Source organism: Podarcis cretensis (assembly GCF_951804945.1).
Source record: "Podarcis cretensis genome assembly, chromosome: Z".
Taxonomy (NCBI): Eukaryota; Metazoa; Chordata; class Lepidosauria; order Squamata; family Lacertidae; genus Podarcis; species Podarcis cretensis.
In genome coordinates, this window is record NC_137184.1 from 25,509,246 (window position 1) to 25,534,642 (window position 25,397).

At 42.6% G+C, this 25,397-nt stretch overlaps 2 long non-coding RNA genes across 4 annotated transcripts; one reads left to right on the plus strand and one right to left on the minus strand.

The window, feature by feature from the left end:
• Positions 1 to 1,940: 1,940 nt before the first annotated feature.
• On the minus strand, positions 1,941 to 25,094 carry LOC307207713. Of its 3 annotated transcripts, none has more exons than XR_013834783.1 (2): positions 24,629 to 25,094; positions 1,941 to 2,156 (listed from the first exon to the last, which is right to left on the minus strand). It is a non-coding gene; the product is annotated as an uncharacterized lncRNA (long non-coding RNA). The 3 variants fall into 3 exon arrangements; XR_013834784.1 differs by lacking the exon at positions 24,629 to 25,094 and adding an exon at positions 23,936 to 24,258; XR_013834785.1 differs by lacking the exon at positions 24,629 to 25,094 and adding an exon at positions 3,812 to 6,414.
• LOC307207736 lies at positions 20,238 to 21,025 on the plus strand. Its single transcript, XR_013834812.1, has 2 exons — positions 20,238 to 20,504; positions 20,677 to 21,025. It is a non-coding gene; the product is annotated as an uncharacterized lncRNA (long non-coding RNA).
• Positions 25,095 to 25,397: the final 303 nt, after the last annotated feature.

The window sequence follows — 25,397 nt, forward strand, 5'->3', positions numbered from 1 at the left end:
GATGTTCCTCATCAGTATCCTAAATGAGTAATTAACATGTCTGGGCGAGCAGCTGAGCTCTTAACCAAAGCAAAACTGGAATGTTTTCTCTGTCCTCTTGGAGAAGCAGCTTCAGGCCAAGTGAAAGAAAAATGAGCAAGCAGAGTGACGCTGGTCATTCAGAAAAGAGCCCCAAGCAGGCACTTTGCTACTAGCATTTACAAGCATTCACTTGTAATGTTTGCTTTCATAAGCTGCTTTGGGGGACATTGTTGAAAAGTGAGGTGTACGTTTGTTTGTTTGTGTTTGTTTGTTTGTTTGTTTGTTTGTTTCATATACTTGCTACCTTCTCCTTCAAGGAGCTCAGGGACCACCATGTGGTTCTTCTCTCTGCATTTTATCATCACAAGAAGTCTGTTAGGAAGGTTAGACTGAGAGGCAGTAAGTGGCCCAAGGTCACCCTGTGAGTCACACATGTCTGAGTGGGGATGAAAATGCTGGTCTCCCGGGTCACGGTCCAACCCTTTAACCACTGCACCACATTGGCTCATTTCATTTTGGAATTAATGACTAAATGAAGTGGAGGGTAGAAGAATAACCAAGCCAAATGCCCTGCAATATCAAATGTTCTCCAAAAGAATACAGATATATAGATTTCTGATGCCCTGTTTTACCTGCTCATTCAAGGTGCCATTGTCTCCCCTTTCAATTTATTATTATGAATAATATGATTTCAAATTATATATGAGCACAAACAACTAGAAGAATTTTGTTCCAGGATCAAACATAAGGTTAAAGTTAACATACATTAACTATAACAACAAATATTAATTTCCCTCTTTCCTTTTTCCTTTCTCCTTCTGTGATGGAACTCCTATTTGCGGACTTCCCTGGCTTTTTTCTGGCCCACGTAGGACCAGTCTGGATAGCTGGCCTTGGTGAAGATTTGACATTTTCATCCCAAAAGTTTTTGATTTGAGTTTCTACTGAAATGAGGCTGCATTTTAATGTTGTACTTAATCTTGTTTTTAAGTTGTATTTTAATCAATTGTTTTTACTTGGTGTTAGCCGCCCTGAGCCCAGTCTTGGCTGGGGAGGGCAGGGTATAAATAAAATTTATTATTATTATTAAATAAAAGCAAAATAATTACTATTTGTCTGTTGATTCAAAGAAATGTTTGATAAAGCATAACTCAATGTGGGAGCAAGCTTATGCTTAAGAAGGTGGCATAAAGGAAGCTGGTGTAAGTTAACCTGGCATAAAGTTGCACCAGATCCAAAACCTGTCCAGCAGTGGGGCAGCTACTGCCACTCCACCTAACCCTGTCAGAGGTAAATCCTATAAAATAGTGGTTTAGGGCTTAGGCCTAGTTGCCAAGTCATCTGACTAGGCTGAATAGGCTTAGGATCCAGCCTAAGTCTCCCCCTCTAATCATGCCACACCACACCTCCATCACGCCCCTTGCTAGGAGACTTACACTTGCCTCAGCTTTGCCAGCTGAGCCCTGGATGAGCAAATTACACCTGCATATTGTCAGCTGAGCCAAGGTTGGGGACTTAATGCTGACTGAGCCCATCTGAGCCAGGAATCAGTCAGCTGAGCCAGAGATCAGCTACATCCTAAGCTGTTCATCCCTTTGGATCTTCCCACAAGATTGCCCTCTGTGTCTACCAAGTCTATCCAGACTCAGAAGAGAAGTGGACTGACTTATGGGTTTCCTTTAAGTGCATACAGTGCTGGTGTTCTATAGGCATCTTCCAGTTTTGCTATACACACAATAAAGTAAAACTAAATGGTATGAAAATTATCTCTAATCCTCCCCTAGATAGTGACATTTTAGTGGTCAATATATTTGAGGCCACCAGAAACCATAACATTTTATAACTATGCTTCTGTAGAGACCCTCCAAATGTTTCCAGTGCCAATAGATTAATATTCTTCAAGCCACTTAAAAAAAATAAATCTGACTAAAGTTTTACTTTTCTCATCTTGTTCTAGTTACTTAGCAATGCCAATGAGGGCCTTGGAAATAAGCCCTGTGTTGCTATTGCTCAAGTAGCCATTGCGATCTTCTGTGAGTACCTGCTCTGACATTACACACAACTTGCGTAAGACACCACTTGTGTGAGAAGTCTTTTTCCATGCATCAGCTGGCTCCAAATAACGTATGAACTGGCTGTAAGAAAAGAAACAAAGTTTGTTAGTTTTGTTTGACGGAATTATATGACATGCTTGAACAAACATCCTCTGATAAATGACAATGAGCAATTCTTCTGCAAGTATCAAAGGAACCAATTTTTTAAAATGTAAGGGACTAGTTACTTTCAATTTAACTAATTGCATAAGCTGTTGAGTATTCTTAATCATTGTTTAATCTATTAAAGTTGTAAGTCTTTAAGGTGCCATAAAACCCATTTGTTGTTCCTTCTCAGTGATGTCTTTTCTAATGTGAAATCCTTTATATGTTAAGATATCTTAGATGCTGTTTTACAAGGCATGGGAGATCAATTTTTATTTTGTCTTTAAAAGGAATATATGAGAATTAACCTCATTTTCTCCCAAACTCGTGTTATAACTCTTTGGTAGGTTTATTTTATTTATATAGGAGCCATCAATGTATATGGTGCTTCACAGGGCAATATAGGCAAAAATTTCTTTTCTTTTCTTTAAAGCCCCTTGCACAATGAGCTTATGATCTAAATTGTGAGACAATACAAAGACAATGCTATTTTGTGCTGGATGCAGAAGGACATTAGAAGCTTGGTGTTTGGATTTAAAGGAAGGTTGTTCCATGATCTGACCATTGACAGATATGAATGGAGGACAAGCCTATCAGTGGCTACCACCCACAATTGTTGGCTCCACTTCCACTGTGCGGAAAGTGTTCTTGCACTCATGCCCTGCTTGTAGGCTTTCCATGGGCATCTGCTTGGCTACTGTGAGAACAGAGTGTTTGGCCAGTAGGGCACTTCTTGTTAGCAAAGTCACTGAAATACCAGTAAATGGAATCTGGGGAGAAAAGGCTTGATAGCACCTGATAGTACTGAGTAAACTGAACAAAGCAGTGTATAATTTGAGGGGAAACAAACACAGAGATTTTGCCTTTCTTAATTCAGGCCTTGTACAAAGCAGGAAGACATGAAACTCCCTCAGAACTATACAGCTAATAAGAGCATGTGCTACCTCAGTGAGGATCATCCCACTCTGCTTGGTTGCTAAGCAACACCTCCACCTGTCTCCTTCTAGGCTAATTAACACTAACAGAACCAACCCTTAAGTTACAAACTGAATGATCTCAGTTGTTGTACTTCCAACATCTCTTGCCCACTAATAGTTTAGGCTGTGAAAGAGGCAAGAAGGCACCCCCTCTGCTTGGCAACCTGTGCGGGGAAACTGGTCATACTGTCTTAAATCTGTCTCTGTTAGGGCCCCACAGAACAAAACAAAAAAAAAAAAAAAACGAGCCGGGGGAGGGGAAGGAGAGAGCAAAATCACAGTGGGGTTTTTTCTTAAATAGAAGAGGTGGTGATAAAGGTGCCCCAGTGATATTTGGTTGCTCAAAGGCCCAAAGAAACCTGGAGCCAAACAGAGAGCGTATGCATTAATATATCCATCATTTGTGTGGGCATATTCTGTCAGAAGATGTGGTGATGGTTACTAGCTAGGCTTTAAATAGGAATTAGTCCATTTAATGGAGGAGGGAGAGAGAGAGAGATGAATGGCTATTAGTCTTATTAGTCAAACAGAATGCCCATGGTCAGAGTTAGCATGCCACTGAATTCTAGAGCATGGCGGGCAGTCAGTGGGGTGGGGAGCTGCAGACTTCATCACCTGCTTAAGGTATTCTCAGAGGCATTTGGAACTGACCCACACCAGTCCACCCTCAGTTAACTCCCCCCTGTCTGCTTCCCTAATTACAGTTTTGCAGGTGGCTTGGTCTGCCAGCTTCCTCCTCCTCCTTGTAGAACTCTGTAGTGAGGGGGAGGACGTAGACAAAACTAGTTAGTTGGTTCTGATTTCAGCACACTAATTAGGGAGTAAGCTCATAAGAAAACAATGATACCTTTGATGATGCATGTACAGGACTGCCCCATGGGTCCCACTGAGGCAATGGGATAAATTAACTTGTTTGATCGAACTTAGCTAGCACAAGTAACTTCAGCTGGATTAGGACAGGTGTACTAATATTTTTTGGGGGGGAAAGTTCTTCAATTTGTTCCTCCTTTTTTGTGCCACATAATCACCATGCAAATGTTTGCACTTAATCAGCATCAGTTTGATGTGACATAGTGCTACCAAGGTCATTTTGACATAACTTCAAGGGTATACCTTGTATCAAAGCTGTTTACTCTTTCAAAGCACAAGTATGCATAGACACACACACACACACACACACACATGCATGCAGTCTAGCCTGCTGCTCAAACTCTTGTCATGATGACTCAGAATGAACTTGAAAAGCTCTTGTAGTAAGGTGAGATTGCTTTCTTTTTTCTGCAAGAGCTACTCTGACTCAGTTTCAAGTAATCAAGCACAGAATAGCTGAGTATGTCCTCCAGAAGTTTTGCTAACTTTAGTCTATATTTCCCAAGGGAGTGGCTCCATCAAAATTAAAAGGTATACTGTGAGGTGACCAGGATGGCTGTCTGCCTGTATTCATACCGACTTTTTCAAACAACACCAGCTTAAGGCCAAACTAGATGGCATGTTAACAGTATGACTGCATTTCATAAAGACACTGCAATCTCTGCCATGCCTCCTTTACAAAAGGAAACATGAACCCTGAGTAAGTGCCTGTGTTACACGCCTCCCTCCCATTTCTACAGCAGTGTGAGATTTCAGGGGTCCTGGCGCTTACCCAGGCTTATCCATCTTAAAACTGATAACATGACAATATCAATCCCTACCCGCACCATACACACCCCACAGTCTTGCTGAGCAGTAGGGAATTGTCAAGTGAATTCATTCTATTCCAAACACTATATTAGATTACTGTGTATATCTATATGGTTGCACCTTACAGCTGATTTTGTCAGGGCCAGTGGTATCATTAGGCCAATTAGGCAGCCATCTAGGGTACAGACCTTAGTGAGGCACAGTACTGACCTGTTGAGGAGCACAGTTTTAAACAGATTACTTATTACTGCATTTTTTAAAATAATAAAAAATAGCAGTTTCAAGCTCTGTGCTTTTCATTTTTTTGTACGACACCCATTTTTGAAAATTGAAGTTAGCAATTTGTTGGGGGGTGGAGGCGTTCAAGTAGATAGTTTTGCCTATTGAGCAAAATAGCCCAGAACCAGTACAGGATTTGGTTAACACAGAAAATATTATTACACACTATTTACAATACTAGAGAGAGGGCAATGAACCCAAAACTGCAACACCATTTGTTCATATACATCACATTGTTATAACGGGGACTTTATGTTTGGGCAATTCAGCTAAGGACAGTAGCTCAGGGCTGAGGTCTACCTCAAAAGTACACATGCATTAGAATTGTCTGTCATGTCTCCCTCTGTGGCCTAGATGTGTTTGTGCCCTATGGTACAATGCTACAATCATTAGATAACAGGACATGTTTTTCCACCATGACAGATCTTGTTAAAAATGCATTTGATTAGTTTGGTAATTAGAGCTACAACTCATTATTATATAATCTAGTATTCATTTTTTTCTAGATGCTGGAGAAAAGTGAATCTTGAGGAGAATAAATGATTAACAAGAGTAAACAAATGTTGTCCCTGACAACAGAATCACAAGCTACAGTTACTGTAAATATTGAATGGTGCATAGTTCCCCTGTTCTTTCAACCCACTGCAAAATATTTTTTTTCTGCACTTGGTATCCTGTTACTGCTGTAACAGTTTGCTCCCCACCACCCGCCCGCTCCCCGTGAAAATATTGTGTAGATCTGTGGATATATTTTTGAGAACAGTGGCAGCTAAGGCAAGATGCCAGGTCCCCCCCCCCCTTTTTACACTAAAAATCTGAGAGAGCTTTGCTCAAATTTCTCACATTGATGGAATATACCACCCCAAGAGCCTATTAGGGTTGAATGATAGGATATAAATGAAATTCTTCTACACATTTCAGTGGCAGTACAAAAACCTATTAGTCACAGTTGCAACACAAGGGCGGGGGGGGGGAATACAGTGATACCTCGGGTTACAAACGCTTTGGGTTACAAACGCTTCAGGTTACAAACTCCGCTAACCTGGAAATAGTACCTCGGGTTAAGAACTTCGCCCTAGGATGAGAATGGAAATCGTGTGCTAGCAGCATGGCAGCAGCGGGTGGCCCCATTAGCAAAAGTGCACCCCAGGTTAAGAACGGTTTCGGGTTAAGAACAGACCTCCAGAACAAATTAAGTTTGTAACCCGAGGTACCACTATATTTGGAAGGGGGTGACAAAGACTGGGGGGGGAGCTTTATCCAAATGAGATTTCTGAAAAAAATAACAAATTTCATATTAACACTCTCATCCTAAACCTGTTTTCTCTGAAGGCCTATTGATTTTGATGAAACTAACATTCAAGTAAGCATGCTTTTAGGAGTCCACATGTAATTTGTATGTAAAAAGCAACTTTCCTTCAAGTATCTCCAGGACCCAACATTTCAGGGGGAGACTCTGCCATTGTCTATGCCCACCTAAAATCCTGGGATTTTTTTTCATATACCCTTTGGGAAACTATCAGGACAGCTCTGCCCAGTCAACAAACTTGGCCCTCAAGGGGTAGTGATAACAATATGGTCTGCTAGGCTATAAAGGTTTCCCATCCCAATGAGAACTGTCTTGAGTCCTCTCTGTATCCATATCCAACAGAGTAACTAGGACCTTGAAAGGGCCACCAATGCCTACTGTAAACTCTTGGAGGGGTGAGTCCTATCACACAATTCCTTCTCACTTATAGTACACTAGAATGTACTATGCAGATGTCAAAAGTTGCATATTTAAACTGAAGAAAGGGGGAAAGAGAAAATGCTTAGTATCCTGTAAAGCAATCATGTTTACATGGAAGGAATTACCTGTGTGAACCTGTGTGAGATTTCTCCGCCCCCACCATGCCTGAAGACCTTTTCACTTCAACTCACAAAACTAGACTAATGTGACTACTCTGTTGCAGTCAATTTCTCTTAGCAAATGGAATGCTCATGATCATTCTACGACATTGCACTAGCTCAGCCAAAGGCTTGATAGGCATTTGAAAATCCTCCCTTCGATTAGGTTCTGGAGAGACTGGTTTCATTCAGAAAGTAGATTATTGCAGGGTTTTCAAATGCGCAGCAAGTAACCACACCTGCCCTTGTGGACAGCAGGCTCTAGAACAACTCTAGATTGAAATCAGCATGTTGAGGACAAGCATGAATGATTCTGGATTGAAAAAACTACATTTTTGTGTTTTAAACAGGTTCACATGCAGCAGCCTATGCCTTTACTCTGAGGTAGTTGCCCGAAGCTTTCACCTACTCCCATTTCACAGTGCGTTCTGTACTAATACAAATGTTACAAACATCTATGTATGAGCATAAAGAGAGGCTCCACAGGGCTGTTTATCCTATTAGCAAGTCAGTTCAAGCAGTAGCCCCATTCTCCTATATACTAGCTGAAGAAAACAAGCTTCCTGCCAGCCACAAGGGAGCAAATACGCTACTCATGGCTGTGTTCCAACATAGCATGTTCATTTATGCAATGCAGAATAAGGAATGATGACTCAGAGAGCCTTTAAGTAACTCTGTTTATCTGAGCCGCTCCCGAGGTTACCATATGTAGGTACACTCTGCCCAGCACTCAGGTCTACAAGGACCATCCCAGTGTAGTCATAAGAGCCTGGAATGCATAAACAACTTCAAAACATCTGGTGGTGTACCTTTCTGACAATTTGGCACATGCAAAACTTTGAGTACACAATCATTCTGTGTTCTTTATACACTGGCAAACAATAAATAACATTTATTATTTATTTACAGGGGTATACAGAGACTCTGGGGTTGTGATCTAGTTAAACTAATTAATTGTTATTTGCCCTGAATTAGCAACTTTGCTTTGAGTTTTATTTAGGAAGGAAACACTATTGAGCCCACTATCTTGGTTCACTTTTAAGGTGTGGAGGTGCTTCAGAATCTCCAGTGCTTTATTTATGATGCATATCACCATCTCCTTATAAAGGGTTTCCCTTTGGATACAAGAAAGTGGAAGTTATACTGTATATGGTTCTGTAGAATCCAAGAAGTTGCTACAATGCTGTGTGGATTTGTTTCAGACCCACATGTTTTAATAACCTCTCCCTGACTTACAATATCTTTACTCAGTACTACTATGTTACATCTGATGGTGTTGGTTTAGCAATGCTGACCTGATCCAGGTTGCTGAGACAACCTGTATAACAGCCAAAGTCACACACCAAAACAACTCTGCAAGTCATGATATTATGCAATGCAGTGTCACTGAGCCTCATCCTAAATCTTTATATATAGCATAGAATATCTCAAAAGATATTTTTTAAAAATAATATTTATTCCAATTTTAAAGATTACAAAAAGAAAACACTAAATTAAGCAAGAAAAAACAAAACAATACATCACATAAATACAGACAAACAGAAAATAAAAAACCCAGAAAAATACAAACAATTAAGAAAAAAAGAAAAAAGAAAAAGAAAAAAACAAGTCAAACCTTCCCATAACTTATTTTTCATTTGCTTGTTTCCTTGACCTCCTCACACCTCCCTTTTTTGTATTCTAGTTCAATTAGGTATTTCAGCAAATCCTTTCCATCTTTGTTTTTATCCTAATAATTTATCTTAACATACTGTAATTTTACACTCTCTTCTTTCACCAATTAACTATCGTTTTTTTACTTAATCCTTTATATCATTTCTGCTAAAACCACATAACTTCATTCCAACATCCTTCTAACATTCCTTAATTTTACAATGTTTCTGTAAATAAACTTTAAATTTCTTCCAATCTTCTTCCACCAACTCTTCTCCTTGGTCTCGGATTCTGCCAGCCATTTCCGCCAGTTCCATATAGTCCATCACCTTCATTTGCCATTCTTCCCGGGTGGGTAAATCTTGTGTCTTCCAGTACTTTGCAATAAGTATTCTTGCTGCTGTTGTGGCATACATAAAGAAAGTTCTATCCTTCTTTAACACCAATTGGCCGACCATGCCCAGGAGAAAGGCCTCTGGTTTCTTCTGAAAGGTATATTTAAATACCTTTTTCATTTCATTATAAATCATCTCCCAGAAAGTCTTAATCCTTGGGCATGTCCACCAAAGGTGAAATAATGTACCTTCAATCTCTTTACACTTCCAACATTTATTTTTGGGCAAATGATAAATTTTTGCGAGCTTGACTGGCGTCATGTACCACCTGTATATCATTTTCATTATATTCTCTCTTAAGGCATTACATGCCGTAAACTTCATACCTGTGGTCCATAACTGTTCCCAGTCAGCCATCATAATGTTATGTCCAACATCTTGTGCCCATTTAATCATAGCAGATTTCACCGTTTCATCCTGAGTATTCCATTTCAACAGCAAGTTATACATTCTTGACAAATTCTTAGTTTTAGGTTCTAACAGTTCTATTTCCAATTTTGATTTTTCCACCTGAAAGCCAATTTTCTTATCCAAATTGTAAGCCTCCATTATTTGGTAATAATGAAGCATATCTCGCACTTAGTTTTTTAGTTTTTCAAAACTCTGCAGTTTTAATCTGTCTCCTTCTTGTTCCAAAATTTCCCAATATTTCGGCCATTTATCTCAAAAGATATTAAATGGGAGGGACTAATTTCACAAAGCATGTTAGTAAATCTTCAGAGTTTGGAGTTATTAAGTATCTCTCAAATGACTAGGAATTCATAACTCTTTCAAAAATGTATTTGCAAACACATTTTGTGTATAAGTGAAAGGGGTTGAAAACATCTTTCTACTAGCACCACTACCACAATGGGTTTTGCTTCCAGTGTAACATGTTCCTCCTCCTCCTTCCCATTAGTAGTAGTAGTAGTATATTTGTACCCCATCCATTTGCCTGGGTTGCTCCAGCCACTCTGGCCAGCTTCCAACAAATTATAAAAACAGAGTAAAACATCAAACATTAAAAACTTCCCTGTACTGGGCTGTCTTCAGATGTCCTCTAAAAGCCATCTAGTTGTTTATCTGCTTGACATCTGATGGGATGAAACCACTACCAAGAAGGCCCTCTGCCTGGTTGCCTGTAACTTCATTTCTTGCAGTGAGGGATTTGCCAGAAGACCCTTGGAGCTGGACCTCATAGCTATCCATGGAGGTATGGGTTAATTCTTCACCCAGGACATCTCTATCAGCTACATCTGGTACATTGGCTGAGATCCTACCTGCCTGTGCACTGTTTCACCAGAGTGGTGCATGCTCTGGTTATCTCCCACTTAGACTACTGTAATGCGCTCTGCGTGGGGCTACCTTTGAAGGTGACTTAAAGCTACAACTACCCATAATCCAGAATGCAGCAGCTAGACTGGTGACTGGGAGTGGCTGCCGAGACCATATAACACGTCCTAAGCACAATGGAAACAGTAATAACAGCACAATCCAATGCATATTATTAATGCAGAAGTGCATCCCATTGCATTAAGTAAGGCATTTTCCAAATAATTGTATGCATGGAGTTGTAGCCTGAGCTTTATCAATAATTTAAACCATCTACCTTGACAAAAGCCTATTTTTAACACTTCATCTTACATTCCCAACATTTTATCATATCTGATATAACCAAGAAACAAAATGTAAGATTGGAGTAGGTAGATGAAGGATGGTTTCAGCCGGTAGTGGGTTTACTTTCCTTTACTTTCCTCCATGCAAATGAACAGCTGTTATTTACTCATATGAGGACACTGTTGAAATAACTATGTGCCCTCCAACCCTTACAGTGGGTGACCTAGTTCTCACTGATAGGGATTGGGCATGAGGTGTACTGTGACCCTATGGTCCCTGCACCTGTTAATCCCCACCCCCCTCTCTCTCTCCACACGCATACTTCTTGTAATGACAATGGACATTCTGCTACTAACAAATAACTGCCTTTGTAATGAAGACCTGTAAATAAATATCTTGTATTGTTCAGACAAATAATTTAACTTATTGATAAGGCAGCATCATTTTCTCAAGTGTATATGTACAATAAAACCATCAATACACTAAATTCAGATTAAGAAAAAAAAATCCTGACACATCACTATTTAAAGATCCTGCTCTAAAATCATATGCTTCTGAGTCATCAAAAACTCTCAGGTGTAGTTCTCATAGAAGTTGCCAACTTCCATGGGATTCACATGATTTCAATGTGTCTTCACATTCACAAACCCCCTGCATGTAAAAAACTAAGCTAGAAACTTTCTCCCCTCAGAGCCATCTTCCATGTGCAGGAATTTTGCTCTTTCTGATAGGAGTACTTCACCATGTAAGTGCCCACTTGTAGTCTGAAATGGTACAGCCTCTTCAATGATAACTAGACCATCGTCTTCTTTATGTTTCTTCTTGGGTGTTAAAATCAGCCTGTGAAGTTCTGCTTCGCATTTATCTTCTATAGCTGAGACCTGTTACAGGGTGGATCAATAAATTTTCAGTAGTGGTGCACTGTCCACCATCTAGAATTCCTTTCACACACACCCTGACTTTATTAAAGTTTGAAGGAAAATATACAACAGTTAATATTAACTATCCGATATTTTTTTATCAAAGATAAATGAAACTAATCTGAATGAAAACCCAAACCCAAAGGGGGGGGGAGAGAGAGAGAGAGAGAGGAAGAGAGAGAGGAAGGAAGGAAGGAAAGTGGGGGAAGACAACTTCTGATTCTTTGTCAGCTATATATAGTAAAATTATTCAAAACATCCACTCCAAGATAACACTCAACAATTCCACTTTTATAAACCAGTATTTTCTTCAATCCTCAAACCCAGATATCTTAAGTTCATTTTCTTTTTTGCACAAAAATTCTATAAGGGGTTCCATCTGAATTCCTTTCCTAAGGAGTTCAGTTTATCACCTACATGGTAAATAACTGGAATTTTTTTCCCTTTGGCATTTTTATTTCTGGAATGGGGATGATTATCTGTTTGTCTAGTTTAAAAATAGAATGCTGCTTTTCTTATCTTAGTATGTGTCTGTGTGATTTATTATTGTTTTGTATGTTTATTTATGAGTATCTTTACTCTATATATCTTCAATCCTCCCCAATAAATATATAAATAAAATTGCTTAAAGCACCTCACACATATGGCATATATCTTTTTAAACTCTTATATGTGTAAAAAAAATAGGATAAATCTACCACCCTGACCCCTGCCAGGGCAGTCAAGATGGCTTTTTAGGAAGGAATCTTTTTTTCATCTGATAGGTTCAAAAAAGATTTCCCTCACGAAGATCTATATGATCTAAAAGACTCTTTGTCTTTTGTAGTTGTTATGTATTCAGTGGTCTATGTTCACCTGAGTTTGAGTCTGGACTAAGGATTCTGAACCCCTGGTTATCAAGGTTTGGGCTATTGGCATTGGCTCTTAAGTTCTGAGTTACAATTCACAGCTTGGAGTTTTTGACAGCCAGTCACATTGAGAGTGGGAGTGGCCCAGGCTTTCAGAAATACATTTAAGCAGTTGCTTTGCCCCTGTTGTTCAGTTATGTTAGCTCAAGTCTCTTGCTATTATCATTGTGTCTGGCCTCACAGAAACCCATGTACACTTCACTGGCAACAAGCATGGGATGCTAGGCTAGTTATGCAGCCCTGGCTGGCTTCCACAAGCTGAAATCACTGCTGGGGAACTGTCACCTTAACTGAGCTGAAGCACCACCGGGGACTTGCCACCTGAGCCAGCTGGAATCACTGACTGCAGCCACAAGGCAGGTCACACAGAGCGAACCTCATGGCCACCCAGGGCCACATCAAGCAATTTGACCCCAAAGTCCCAGGGAAATGGGACTCCTATGCCACCAAGCTTGAGTTTTTCCATGTGGCCAATAACATGACCGACCCTCTATTGAAGGGAGCCATGCTGTTCAGTGTGTGGGGGCCTGGCACGTTCAAGATTCCCCAGGCCCTCGAGGCCCCAACCAAGCTAAGCGAGATGACATTCAACACAATAATGCTGAAGTTGAGGACACACTTCGCTTCCCAGCCATTGGAGATTGCTTGCCAGCACAAGTTCTACAAGCGAAACCAGGCCTCAGGCAAATCCATAGAGGCCTTCATCACAACCTTGCTGCAGGACACCCACCACTGCAACTTCAGCAACCTGGAGATAATGCTCCACAACCGTCTTGTGTGCAGGCTAAGGGATGAGAAGCTACAACAGCACCTTTTTGCGAAGAAGGATCTAGCCTTCCAGGTTGCCTTAAACGAGGCCCTCACGGCAGAGACAGTCAGCAAGATGATGAGAGAGATTCGCCAAGTGCAAAGCCCACCCATGGCATGGAAGGCCGAGGCAGTGCACTCAGAGAAGGTTGTAGACAGTGAGGAAGGTGAGGACGTCCTGAGACTGTGCCTTGGCTTGTCCAAGTGTTTTGGCCAACAGAGAGGTGCAGAGGTGAATTGCACCAGTTGCGGGGGCCAGCATGAATGCCAGTCATGGTGTTTCTATGATGTCCAGTGTTGGGAATGTGGGAAAACTGGCCATATTGAATGCACCTGCCAAATGAAGGAACAGTGGGATACTCCCTGGCGTCCAATTTCAGGGCCTGGGGATGGTCACCACGGGACTCCAGGTGCAGTAGAATGCCATGCCATATCGGAGTGTACCTGCACACAGGAGCCAGCTGCCACATCTATCCAGAATGCACAGCCAATCTGCGAGAAGATTCGAGTAGCCGTGATCATCCAGGGAACCCCATGCGAAATGGAGGTTGACTCCGGGTCAGCGCTCTCTGTTATTTCTGCTGAGACATACCATCACATCTGCCAGAAGGGAGGAGCCCCCTGTTTGCAGCCCTTTGAGGTGATCCTGACAGACTTCCAGGGGAAGCACGTGCCCATTCAGGGCATTGGCACGTTCACTGTCCAATTTAAGCATTTTAGCGGACCGCTGCAGCTGGTAGTTGTCAAAGGCCCCCACACCAGCCTACTTGGCCTCAACTGGTTCGACGCACTGGGCATCCATATCACAGGGGTCCAGCACATAGGCCAGTCCAGCTATGAGGCCATCTGTGATGAGTTTGCAGCCGTGTTTGATGTGTCACTGGGGTGCTACAAGGGCCCACCGGTCGCACTGAGCCTCAACCCGGCTGTAGTACCAATCCGCATGAAGGCTCGGCAGGTGCCATTTGCCCTGAAGCCCAAGATCGATGCAGAGTTGGATCACCTCATCAAAGAAGGAGTCCTTGAGCCAGTCCTGCATGCTCAGTGGGAAACCCCAATTGTCACTTGCCTCAAGGCAAACGGGAATGTGAGAATCTGTGCTGACTACAAGTGCACCCTCAACAAAGCCTTGCAGCAGCATGCATATCCTGTTCCAGTCGTGAGTCACCTTCTTGCATCACTGGCGAGTGGAAAAGTCTTTGCGAAGCTCGACTTGACCCAGGCATATCAACAACTCCCAGTTGACAAGGCCACCTCTGAGGCACAGACTATCGTGACCCACCACGGGGCTTTCCGTGTCAAGAGACTACAGTTCGGTGTCAGCGTGGTCCCAAGCCTCTTCCAAAGCCTCATGGAAGATGTCCTGAAGGGTCTCACTGGAGTAATTCCATATTTTGGTGATGTCCTCATTGCGGGAGGGTCCGAGGCAGAGCTTGCATGCCGTCTTCGAGAGGTCCTGCGCCGTTTTCAAGATGCTGGCCTAAAGGTGAAGAAAGAAAAATGCCAGCTGGGGGTCCCCAAGGTTGAGTTCCTCGGGTTCCTGATCAACGCTGATGGCATCCACCCCACACCAGCAAAGGTAAAGGCCATCCATAGTGCTCCACCGCCACGCTGTAAGCAGGAGTTGCAGTCCTTCCTGGGCCTGTTGAACTTCTACCACTCTTTTATTCCACATAAGGCGACCACTGTGGAGCCCCTGCACCAGCTATTGAACAAGAAAGCTCCTTGGATCTGGGGCTGTGCTCAGGACACTGCTTTCAATGCTGTCAAACACCTGCTCTCCTCTGACAGTGTCATTACCCATTTCAATGAGACCAAGCCTGTTGTGCTTGCCTGTGATGTCTCCCCATATGGAATCGGTGCAGTCCTCAGCCACCAGTTGCTGGATGGACGGGAGGCCCCTATTGAATTCTACTCCAGGACCTTGTCATCAACGGAATGCAATTATGCCCAGATCGACAAGGAGGCCCTGGCTGTCGTTGCAGGGGTGAATAAGTTTCACAACTACATCTATGGCCGCCACTTCACAATTGTGACTGACCACAAGCCTCTGCTGGGCCTTTTTGCTCCTGATCGGCAGACTCCTCAGATCCTGTCCCCAAGGATGCTAAGGTGGTCCATCTTTCTCAATGCATATGACTACACACTTCACCACCGTCCCAGCAAGAGCTTGGGCCACACAGCTGCCCTAAGCCACCTGCCATTGCCAGACATAGACGCTGATCCGTCCCCAGCCCACAGCGTGATGCTGCTGGAGACTCTGCCCCAGCCACCGCTTCACACCACAGATGTTGCCATACACTCAGCAAAAGATTGCACCCTCTCCCGTGTCCTCAACTGGGTGTGGAGAGGGTGGCCAGTCGGTCACCTCGATGCCAAGTTCTCCCCATTCATCTCCCGGAAACATGAACTGTCAGTTCACAAGGGATGCCTGCTGTGGGGGAACCGGGTTGTGATTCCTGCTAAGCTGCAAACCAGAGTGCTGGAGGATCTGCATGTGAGTCACCCAGGTATCGTCCGCATGAAAGCTCTGGCCAGGAGCTATGTCTGGTGGCCAGGCATTGATGCGGAATTAGAAGAATGGATCCGGTGCTGCCAGACCTGCCAAGAGTTCCGACCGGCCATGCCCCAGTCCCTGATCCAGCCGTGGGAGATGACGCGGAAACCATGGTCAAGACTCCACATTGATTTTGCTGGCCCATTCCAAAGTCAGACATTCTTGATCATTGTGGACTCCTTTTCAAAGTGGCTTGAGGTGGTGCCAGTCTCAGCGATGAACTCCAAGGTCGCCATCTGGGCCCTGAAGTGGGTCTTCACCACACATGGCCTGCCAGACATCATTGTGTCCGATAATGGAGCACAGTTCACATCGGCTGAGTTCCAGAAGTTCATGGCTGACAACCTAATCCAGCATGACACGTCATCACCATTTCACCCATCAACAAACGGACAGGCTGAGAGAATGGTGAGGACCACCAAGGAATCCCTCACCCGGATTGTCCAGGGGGACTGGAACCAGCGCTTAGCAGATTTCCTGCTGCAGCAGCACATCACGCCCTGCACCGTCACAGACCGAAGCCCAGCAGAGCTCCTCATGAACCGGAAGCTGGCATCGCTCCTGGATCGGCTGCACCCCAACCTTGCATCTGATTAGCCTCCAGGCCAGGAGCCTCCAGCGGCCCCCATGTCCTTCACCCCAGATGACCCTGTCTACACCCAGAACTATGGAGATGGCCTTGCCTGGATCCCTGCTACCAGGGCAACTTGGCCAGTCTCCTACAAGGTTGCCATGCCAGACAGTCGGGTCCACCGCCAGCATGTGGACCAAATGTGGCACCACCTAACTGATGCCCCAGCTCCAGCTGCCGCCACCACATCAAAGCACAGGGATGAAGTGAATGATCAGCTCGGTTCACAGGCTGATGCACCCAAGGAGGACCCTGTGTTCCCAGGAAGTACAGAGGAATGGGGCCCTGGCACTGCACCGCTAGACAGTGCCAAGGCGACAACACTGGGGACACCCATGACACCAGCTCCAACACAATCTCTAAATGACCCAAGGGGGCGAGCTCTGCCGCTCTTATAATCTTGAGGACTATGTGTGTTTATGGGGGTTAGGGTTCGTGCCTAAGGGGAAGGGAGTGTTATGTATTCAGTGGTCTATGTCCACCTGAGTTTGAGTCTGGACTAAGGATTCTGAGCCCCTCTCTTTTGATTCAGTACATATCCATTATCAGGGTTGGGGCTACTGGCATTGGCTCTTAAGGTCCAAGTTACGATTCACAGCTTGGGGGTTTTGACAGCAAATCACATTGTTCATTTATTTCAGTAATTCAACTTAAAAGATGAAACTAATATAGGAGATAGACTCATGACATGCAAAGTGTGACATGTCAAGCCTTTATTTGCTATAATTGTGATGATCATGGTGTATAGCTGATGAAAACCCCAAATTAACAATCTCAGGGGCCCAAACCAAGTACACTGAGTACATATGCATGCTTCTACTTCTCAGAGGTGCGATATTGCTCTATTTGCAGTCCTTGTTTTGCTGATTTCATTTAATATTCTAATTTTCTGAGATTGTTAATTTGGGGTTTCTGCTTATTAAAACAATGCACTTTCAAGTCAGATATTTGACAAATCTTCCATCTGCCTCATTAAGTGTCACCTTCACAGAACGCTTTCAATCCATGCCCTTAGCAGTCATAGATGGGTGATACAATGGAATACCTTATGAAGAGAGACTCTGTCTGTGTGGGCAACAATTTGTAGAGGACATTTGCCATTACTTACTACAATGTCCACTATACACAGACCAAACTAATTGATTCATTAAACTGCTTTTCATGAAGAAAACAAATCTAACCAGGGTGGAGAGGGTGAAATGGCTGCTGAGTGATACTGATGGCTCTGTGACTTTTAAGGTGGCTCTCTATGCCACCTTATAAGGCAGCTAGGAAGATTAGTAATAAAGAACTGGATGGGCTAGAGGTCAATTGCAAAAGAGTCTCTGGGATCTAATCTGCACATTTTATTTGAGAATTACTTTTTATTCTGTGTAATAAGAAATTTTGGTAGATTTAATCATAGTTTTACTGCATATGTAGAGACTACTGTCTGCTTGTTTTTCTTCTTTCTTCTTTGGACATTGCCATGGCCTTTGGCTAGTGCAATAATAATATAATATAATATAATATAATATAATATAATATAATATAATATAATATAATATAATATAATATAATATGCACTTGCTTTGCCTTTGTTGTTCAGTTATGTTAGCTCAATAAAGTCCCTTGCTGTTATCACTGTGTCTTGCCTCGTAGAAACCCACGTACACTCCAGTAGTTTCTCTAGTTTGTTAGGAAAAGGGGTGCATACACCCCTATCTTGTGCTGTTTCATAACCATCTATAATAAATTTTCAAAAGCTTTATGGTTTGCAAAACTGACAATATGGTAGAATGCAGTCATAGAATATGCTTTTATGGTCTTATTCACAAAGCGTTTTCACATTAACATGATTTTCTTTTTATAATATGTATACTATAATTCTAACAATTATAATGACAATTAGTAATACCATAAACTAAGCACTATATGACAAATCTCTCCCCCCACAATTTGAAAAGCATAACTCATTATTTTAAATTTAATATTACCTTTCTTGGGTTGACAAAGAAAAAACCTAGAACCACACACTTTATCAGTTGTTATTAAATTGTTTTGCACTCTCCGTGCAGTTATATGTAGGGTTTTCACCACAAACATAAGATCTGGAGTGATGTCACAATATAGCAATTAGAATCAGGGGTAATGGCAGCTTTCCATTTTTAGCAAGAGTTCAAGCTGTGCATCACTTTGATGTTTTTCCTACATCTATATATTAAGTAGCTCACTATAGTAAATTATGCTAAATCTTGGTAGCATATACAAGAGACATAAGGTTAGAAAGTCAAATATTTTTCCAAACCTTGTTTCTTTTTGCCTCATGTATAGGTAGCACCTTTTGACGAAACTGCGGGAAGCAGTGGAAGAAAGGAGTGCCTGGCGTGGTCTGGTCCATGGAGTCACGAAGAGTCGGACACGACTAAACAATAGGTAGCACCTTATCACTTCAGGAAAAGAAGTGTCTGATGGGGATTGTAGTGTTATTAGAATAAGAGGGCAATCTTAAGGCAAGAGCACCTTAGGATGCTAAAATCTCCAGCTCAGTCAGTTTTAAGTCTTCAACCCCAGCTTAGTCAAAAATATGCTGGAGTATCTTGCTCATCCCAGCTAAGCCAAGGCTGGTGTAAGTCCTCCAAAAGGGGGTAAGGTGAGACCGGGGGTGGGTGGAACTGAGGCTGGATCCTAAGCATGTTCAGCTTGGTAATGTGACTGTGAATCCTGGCACAAAATGTTATTTTAAAGGCTTGTTTTCTCTGTGTCAGGGTTAAACAGAGCAGCAGCCTTGCTGCTGAATGGGGTTTGGATCCGATATGACATTACACCAGCTGAACTTACACTGGCTTCAGGTTCATGTGCATAGCAATGCTCCCTATATTGCAACAGCAGCATGCCTTAAGAAACTGAATGTGGAGGGACCTGCCCTTTTAAACAAAGAAAAAATGTTAAGTCTGGCTGCTCAAACTACCATACTTTTGACCCTTCTCTCCCTTTTCAAAATCTCTTTTTTCTTACCTGCAAATATTATAGCTTTCCTACCATTGGTATTAAGGTGAAGCACTGTGCCTAGTGTATTAAGAATCACACGGTGCTTGGAAATCCTATGGTCACACCATGCTGGTGGCCAACTTACACCAGTGTAACAATGCCAGGGTAGCATAGTTGAAACTTTATTGACCCCAGCCCCAGCAGCAAAGTTGAAATGAAAACAATGGAACAAACAGCAGTGAACATAGCAACTTCATTGGCCACTTCCTTAGTGACCATAGTACCAGCAATGACTCCCACCAACCTGAGAGTAGCATGTCAACAATGTCTACAGGCATTAAAACACCCAGGCATGAAAGCAACCAACCCATGCACGCCAAGGGGGAAATACTCCCATAAAACCATTCTGTCCCACATTACTTTCCACAGCAGTATTCCACTGGTACGAGAACGAACCTCCAAAATAAGGCTCCAGTCTGGAGGTCCCTGGGAAAACACTGGGCCAAATTCCCCTCCTGGAAAATGGGGGAGGGGACAATTTTGTGCTATTTTGTGCAGTGAGGGAGAAATGTATCCAAACTTTTCAGGATTCATGCACCTTCCTTGTTTTTGCAGAAAGTGTTGTTGGGGAGACATTGTCGAGAGAACCTTGCACTGCTTACTGCCAACCACACTTCCCAGAATGCCTCAGGAATAATGAAGTGCAACATGGCATTACTCCCAAGGCATTCCACGAAGTGCAGCTGACAAACAGCAGTGTGAGTCATTTTTAAGTTAACAAACAAGAAGAAAATGGAAAATCCTTTGGGAAATCATACGGTTAAGTAAGGTAACCAGAAACCTGCTCCTGAAAATTTGGAGAAATTTATTTTCTCCACCTGTTTTCAAGATGGGCTGATGCCTGAGGGAGCTTAGGATTTGGACTAAGCCCATACATTTCCCTGTGTCCATAGAACTGTCCATTTTATCCCATTTGGAAGAGTGAGCAACAGTAACCTTCTACAGTACCTTGATCACTTAAACAGGTGGGTAAAATGCACACATTCCCTCTAACTGTATCCCTTTCAGTATTTTTTAAACTAAAATAATTATGTAAGATTACATATAGTTTACTGACTTGCTTGATAAAAATATGATTTGTGTAATCCTTGTGACTGTAAACAGGAAATGCTAATAAAGCACTTATCTTCCTGATAGGTAAAAGCAGCTTTGTCATAGTGACTGTCAAAACAAACCAGTGGACTCAGATGAAAGAGCAAGTAAACAAATATTTTCTGGGAAATTTCTTCCACATTGCCTTCAGCAAAAATTCAGTTCTGGTAGCAGACAAAACAAAATCAATTTTATTCACAAAAACCAGTCTCTTTCTTTCCAAGTGTTTGTAAAACTGTATCATTTGCTCTGCAAATCAGTAACAATAATGAGTGATTTTCTTCTAAATGTTCATATAATTTCTCATCCTTATAATAAATTTCATGTGTTATTGTCTTTTCTGAAGATACCTTGCTTATGTTTACAAATAAAAAAACCCTTCATAATTTTTAAATTTTCAAGATGCCTTTTTTGGGATGCATTTGATATTTGAGTATGTACTGGATGAATAAAGGAAGCAGAAAAGGGGTGTGTTAGTAGTAGAACTACATTCTACTATTTTAACACAGTGCATAAATATTAAGTAGCTCCCTAAGAGCTTCATCCACAGTACATTCTTATAGACTATGTATTAATCAGGATTTTTTTTAGACCTTTAACAACTTTGGCTGCAATCTTTTGCACACATTTAAAACTCCCCTTGAATCCAATGAGACTTAATCCTGAGTAAGACAGCAACTGGAATTTAAGTGATACAAAGTTCTGTAATCACTTTATTATAAAGTATAGTAGACTAATTAGAGAATCCACTGTAGGAAGTAGCATTCATTTTCTTCTGTGAAGCGCTTAAATGTCATTCTGTTAGCAAACTGATGGAAGCAAACTACTTCTCCCAACTAAGAATGGCTAGTATAATGCACAACATCAACATTTTTCAAAATGAAGCCATTACACCTTTAAAATATTATTTTTCAAAATGGTGACATAGAAACACATGTAATACTGCACATAGGCAGCATGTTAGCATCACATTAGTTCAAAATAAAAAGAAAAGCTACAGATGGCAGCATATCTACTCATTACAGGGGGTTGGAATAGATGACCAACGAAGTCGTTTCCAACTCTACAATTGTATGATTCCCTTAAAAGACCCAGGGAGCAATTCTAAAACCTGTTTAGGTTCAATTGGTATAAAATTTTGCTGCCATCTACAGAGGTGCCTCAGCTGTCCCACATGGATACAGCCCTGGTTCTTCAGCTTCACCTGTAGACAAATGGAGATCTGTGTGAGAGCATAACTTAAGAGCCTTCTGTCCCTTCACTGTTCATAGTAAAAGGTCAGTTGTAGTGGTTGTGCTAAATGGAACAGTACAGTTTGAAAGGCAAGCCAGATTCTTTCTGGAGAACCAACTCTGAACCTATTCATTGTAGGCAGGTACATGAACAGGACTTTCATTTTTCTCCTTTTTGTAGGAAGTCATAAAACAGAACAATAGTGTACTCATATCTGATAGCCAGTCTGACATATTAGTTTGAGTATCAGGCAAAGACCAGGGAGATCCAGGTTCAATTCTCTCTTCAACCATGAAGCTTACTAGATGACCTTGCACCAGTCACTACCTCCCTGCCTAATCTACTGCACAAAGGTGTTGTGAGGATAAATGAGTAGGGGAAAGCTTTGTAAACAACATCAAGTTCCTCAAAGGAAGGCAAAAAATAAATATAGGAACCTGCTTTCAGCTGTTAATAAATTTATTTCCAAACTGTCTACAGTAACTCAACACTGTACAAATATAAAACTTCTAAAGTACAGCATCCTTTTGGAAGTCCTTACTTGCCCCTGAAATCTTGAAACTTGAGTGTGAGAAACTTGGGACTAAATATGCCATTTAAAATTGATTTCTGAATGTGCACATTAACTATCTGAATCTCAAAGGCACATAACACAAGCATTGCTTTTGCATTTTGTACCTTAGTTTGTAAAAAAATTGTCAGGATCAAGCAAACACTCTAATTGCAAATGATGAGTTATATTATGAACATACAAATGTTCATTGTGATCTCTCAATCTGGGTGGAGAGGAAAATAAGTTTTCTTCCTCTTAAATAATAATTTGAACTGCAGATCTTCCAATGAAACAAATTAGCCACAAATCAAGGATGAACAAAAGGAAGTACTACTTGCATAGCATATAATTTGTAAAACTCGCTGTCATAAAATGTGGTGATGCCTAAAATTGTAAAGGGGTTTAGACAAATGCACAGAGCATAATGGCTGTATGCAACCTCAATGTTCAGGAGCATTACTGCTTGGGCTGCATTCAAGCCACACATTTAAAGCACATAACTTCCCTCAAATAATCCTGGAAACTTTAGTTTACTCATCACAGAGCAACAATTCTCAGTAATCTGAACAAACCAATTTCCAGGATTCTTTGGGAGGAAATCATGTGCTTTAAATGTATGGCTTGTATGCAGCCATAAGGTATCAGTTTCTGAGAAGCAACAATGGCCGAATGTTGCTGCTGTTATGCTGTGCTTGTGGGCTTCCCAGAGGCATTTGGTAGTGGAGTGGTGCTGCTGAACTAGGTTGGAATTTCGTCAAATCTAGCAGAGCATTTACATTTGGAATCATTTTAATATCCAGGACTGATAGATTTGCATTTACATTGCACTTTTGGGGAGCCCATTGAAAATGGCTGTGAGGGTGGCATTTGAACTTGTAGCATACAGTGGTTCCCTAAAATATAGAACAGTGCAATCATAACCATCTTTATTGTGAAGTCTTACTGATTACAATGGGGTTTATTCCATCAAGGATTGCTACCTAAATATGTCTTCCCAAGTACTTTCCACAAAGTGATATCCTCTTCGTGTTCTGTCCAACCTTTTTACCTCAGATCTTATTTTACTCCTTAATATCACCTCCCACATTCTACACTACAGATACAAAATCAGCTTGAGAAGGGTGATCAGAATTCACTACTCTGAACAAATCTGCAGCTTCTCAGATGTATTGTTCTGAGTGCTTTAATTAATTTTGAATTCAAATTCTGAGGTTATTTTTCAAGAATAGCTTTTTAAAAAGCAACACTTAAAAAACCTGAAAAGCAAACATATCTCGTAACACCACCATCCACAAAGAAAGCTCCTAATGATTAAAAGATGTCTTTGCTATGAGCTTTTAGCCTAGGCAAATGACACAGCCCTACGTTAGGACACAGGGCTAAGTTCAGGAATCATGTTTCTTTTCTGTTTCCTTCCCATTTTTATGATATTGTTACACAAGTTAATAAGCTCCTCTTCTTGCTTGTCGTTATCCTGAAAAATCCCCCATCCTGAAGTAAAATTTTACTCCCACCTACCTGCTGCATGAAGGCAGATATTGCCCCATCTGAAGCAAATTTCTTCCCATCTACCTATTGCGTGAAGACAGATATTGCCCCACTTGAGGAAAATTTACTCCGCCGTGTGTAAAAAGGGACAGTATTGCCCTACCTGATGTAAATTTCCTGCTGTGTGAAGAGAGAAATCCCCCTCCCTTCTCCCCCCCCCTTGAGGTAAATCGTCCCTCCCCATCTATCAACTGCGAAGGAAATGCGCGCTTTCTGTTTATGAGGGAACACCATCGGAAACAAGTGCTGAACTACATCCGCTAATTTCGGGTATAGGAGGGCACCCCCTTCCCCAACCTGAGGGGCGTGGCTGTGGCGGGCGGGAGCGGTTCCGAGAGCCCGCGGCGCTCCAGGCAACGTGGACGCGCCTCTCCCCCCGCGCCTCCACAGCAGCGGCAGCTGGGACTGTTAATTTTGCACACATCCCTCCAGCTCCTCCAACGGTCGCCCGCGCGCTGACGAGTTGTTTACTTCCTCAGCGGCTCCACCCCTCCACCTCCCCTCGGCTCTCGCGCTCGCCGATTGGCTCTTCCTTTGGCCAACCACGACGTCTCTCGGGTCATCAAACCTGTATGGGGCGGGGAGTGCGGTCGTAGGGAGGGAGGGGGATTACAGGAGTGCCTGGAAAAAAAAAAAGAATAGCAGCAGTATAAGAAAGTGAACCTTCATTTCTTAAACGCGGATTGGGCAACTCGTGGAAGCAGCGAGGACTGATTGGTACATTACAGTGCTACTCATCTTCATCCCTTGTGGCCTTTTCTGTGTATGTGTTGTTTTTCACTCATTCCTCTGTACACGCAGGCATTGAAGGGTCCCCGCCTCCGCCCGGCGTATGTTTCAGTGTGTGAGGCGGTGATTGGCCGACTCCCAGAGCCCGCCTCCCACTTCTCCCCCCTCCTTCTCCCTTTCCCCCTCCCACCTTCTCACACACAAACACATCTTCACGGCATCCCGCGCCCAGCCGTCCGCTATTAATTACCTTCGCCTCTCATTTGTCCCGCCTCCCGCCTATCATTATGAAAGGCACGCGCACGCACACAACCCGCCGACCGGGAGTGGGGTGTGCGTGGCAGTGACTGCGGATTGGACCGCTTGCGAAGCGGACTTCATCTCCGATTGGTTCCTCGCCCTCCGGCTCCTCCATTCTCAGAACTTTGCTCTCCGGCCCACCACACACACAAACACACAGCCCCGCCCCCGCGTTGAAAGAAGCACCGCCTCTCGCTGGAGCGGTTTTTTTTTTTTTGCTTCTCTTTCTTTTTTTTTTTAAAGCGGCTCCTCTCCCTCCCTCCCGAAGGAGGCGGGGTCACGTGATGTTTTCGCCGTGGTGCCGCCGCGGCTGCTTGCCTGTGTGGAGAGCGAGCGAGTGAGGCAGAGCGGGGCGAGTGGACGGGGAGCCCTGCGCGCTCCGAACGGCTGGCAGTGAGTGAGC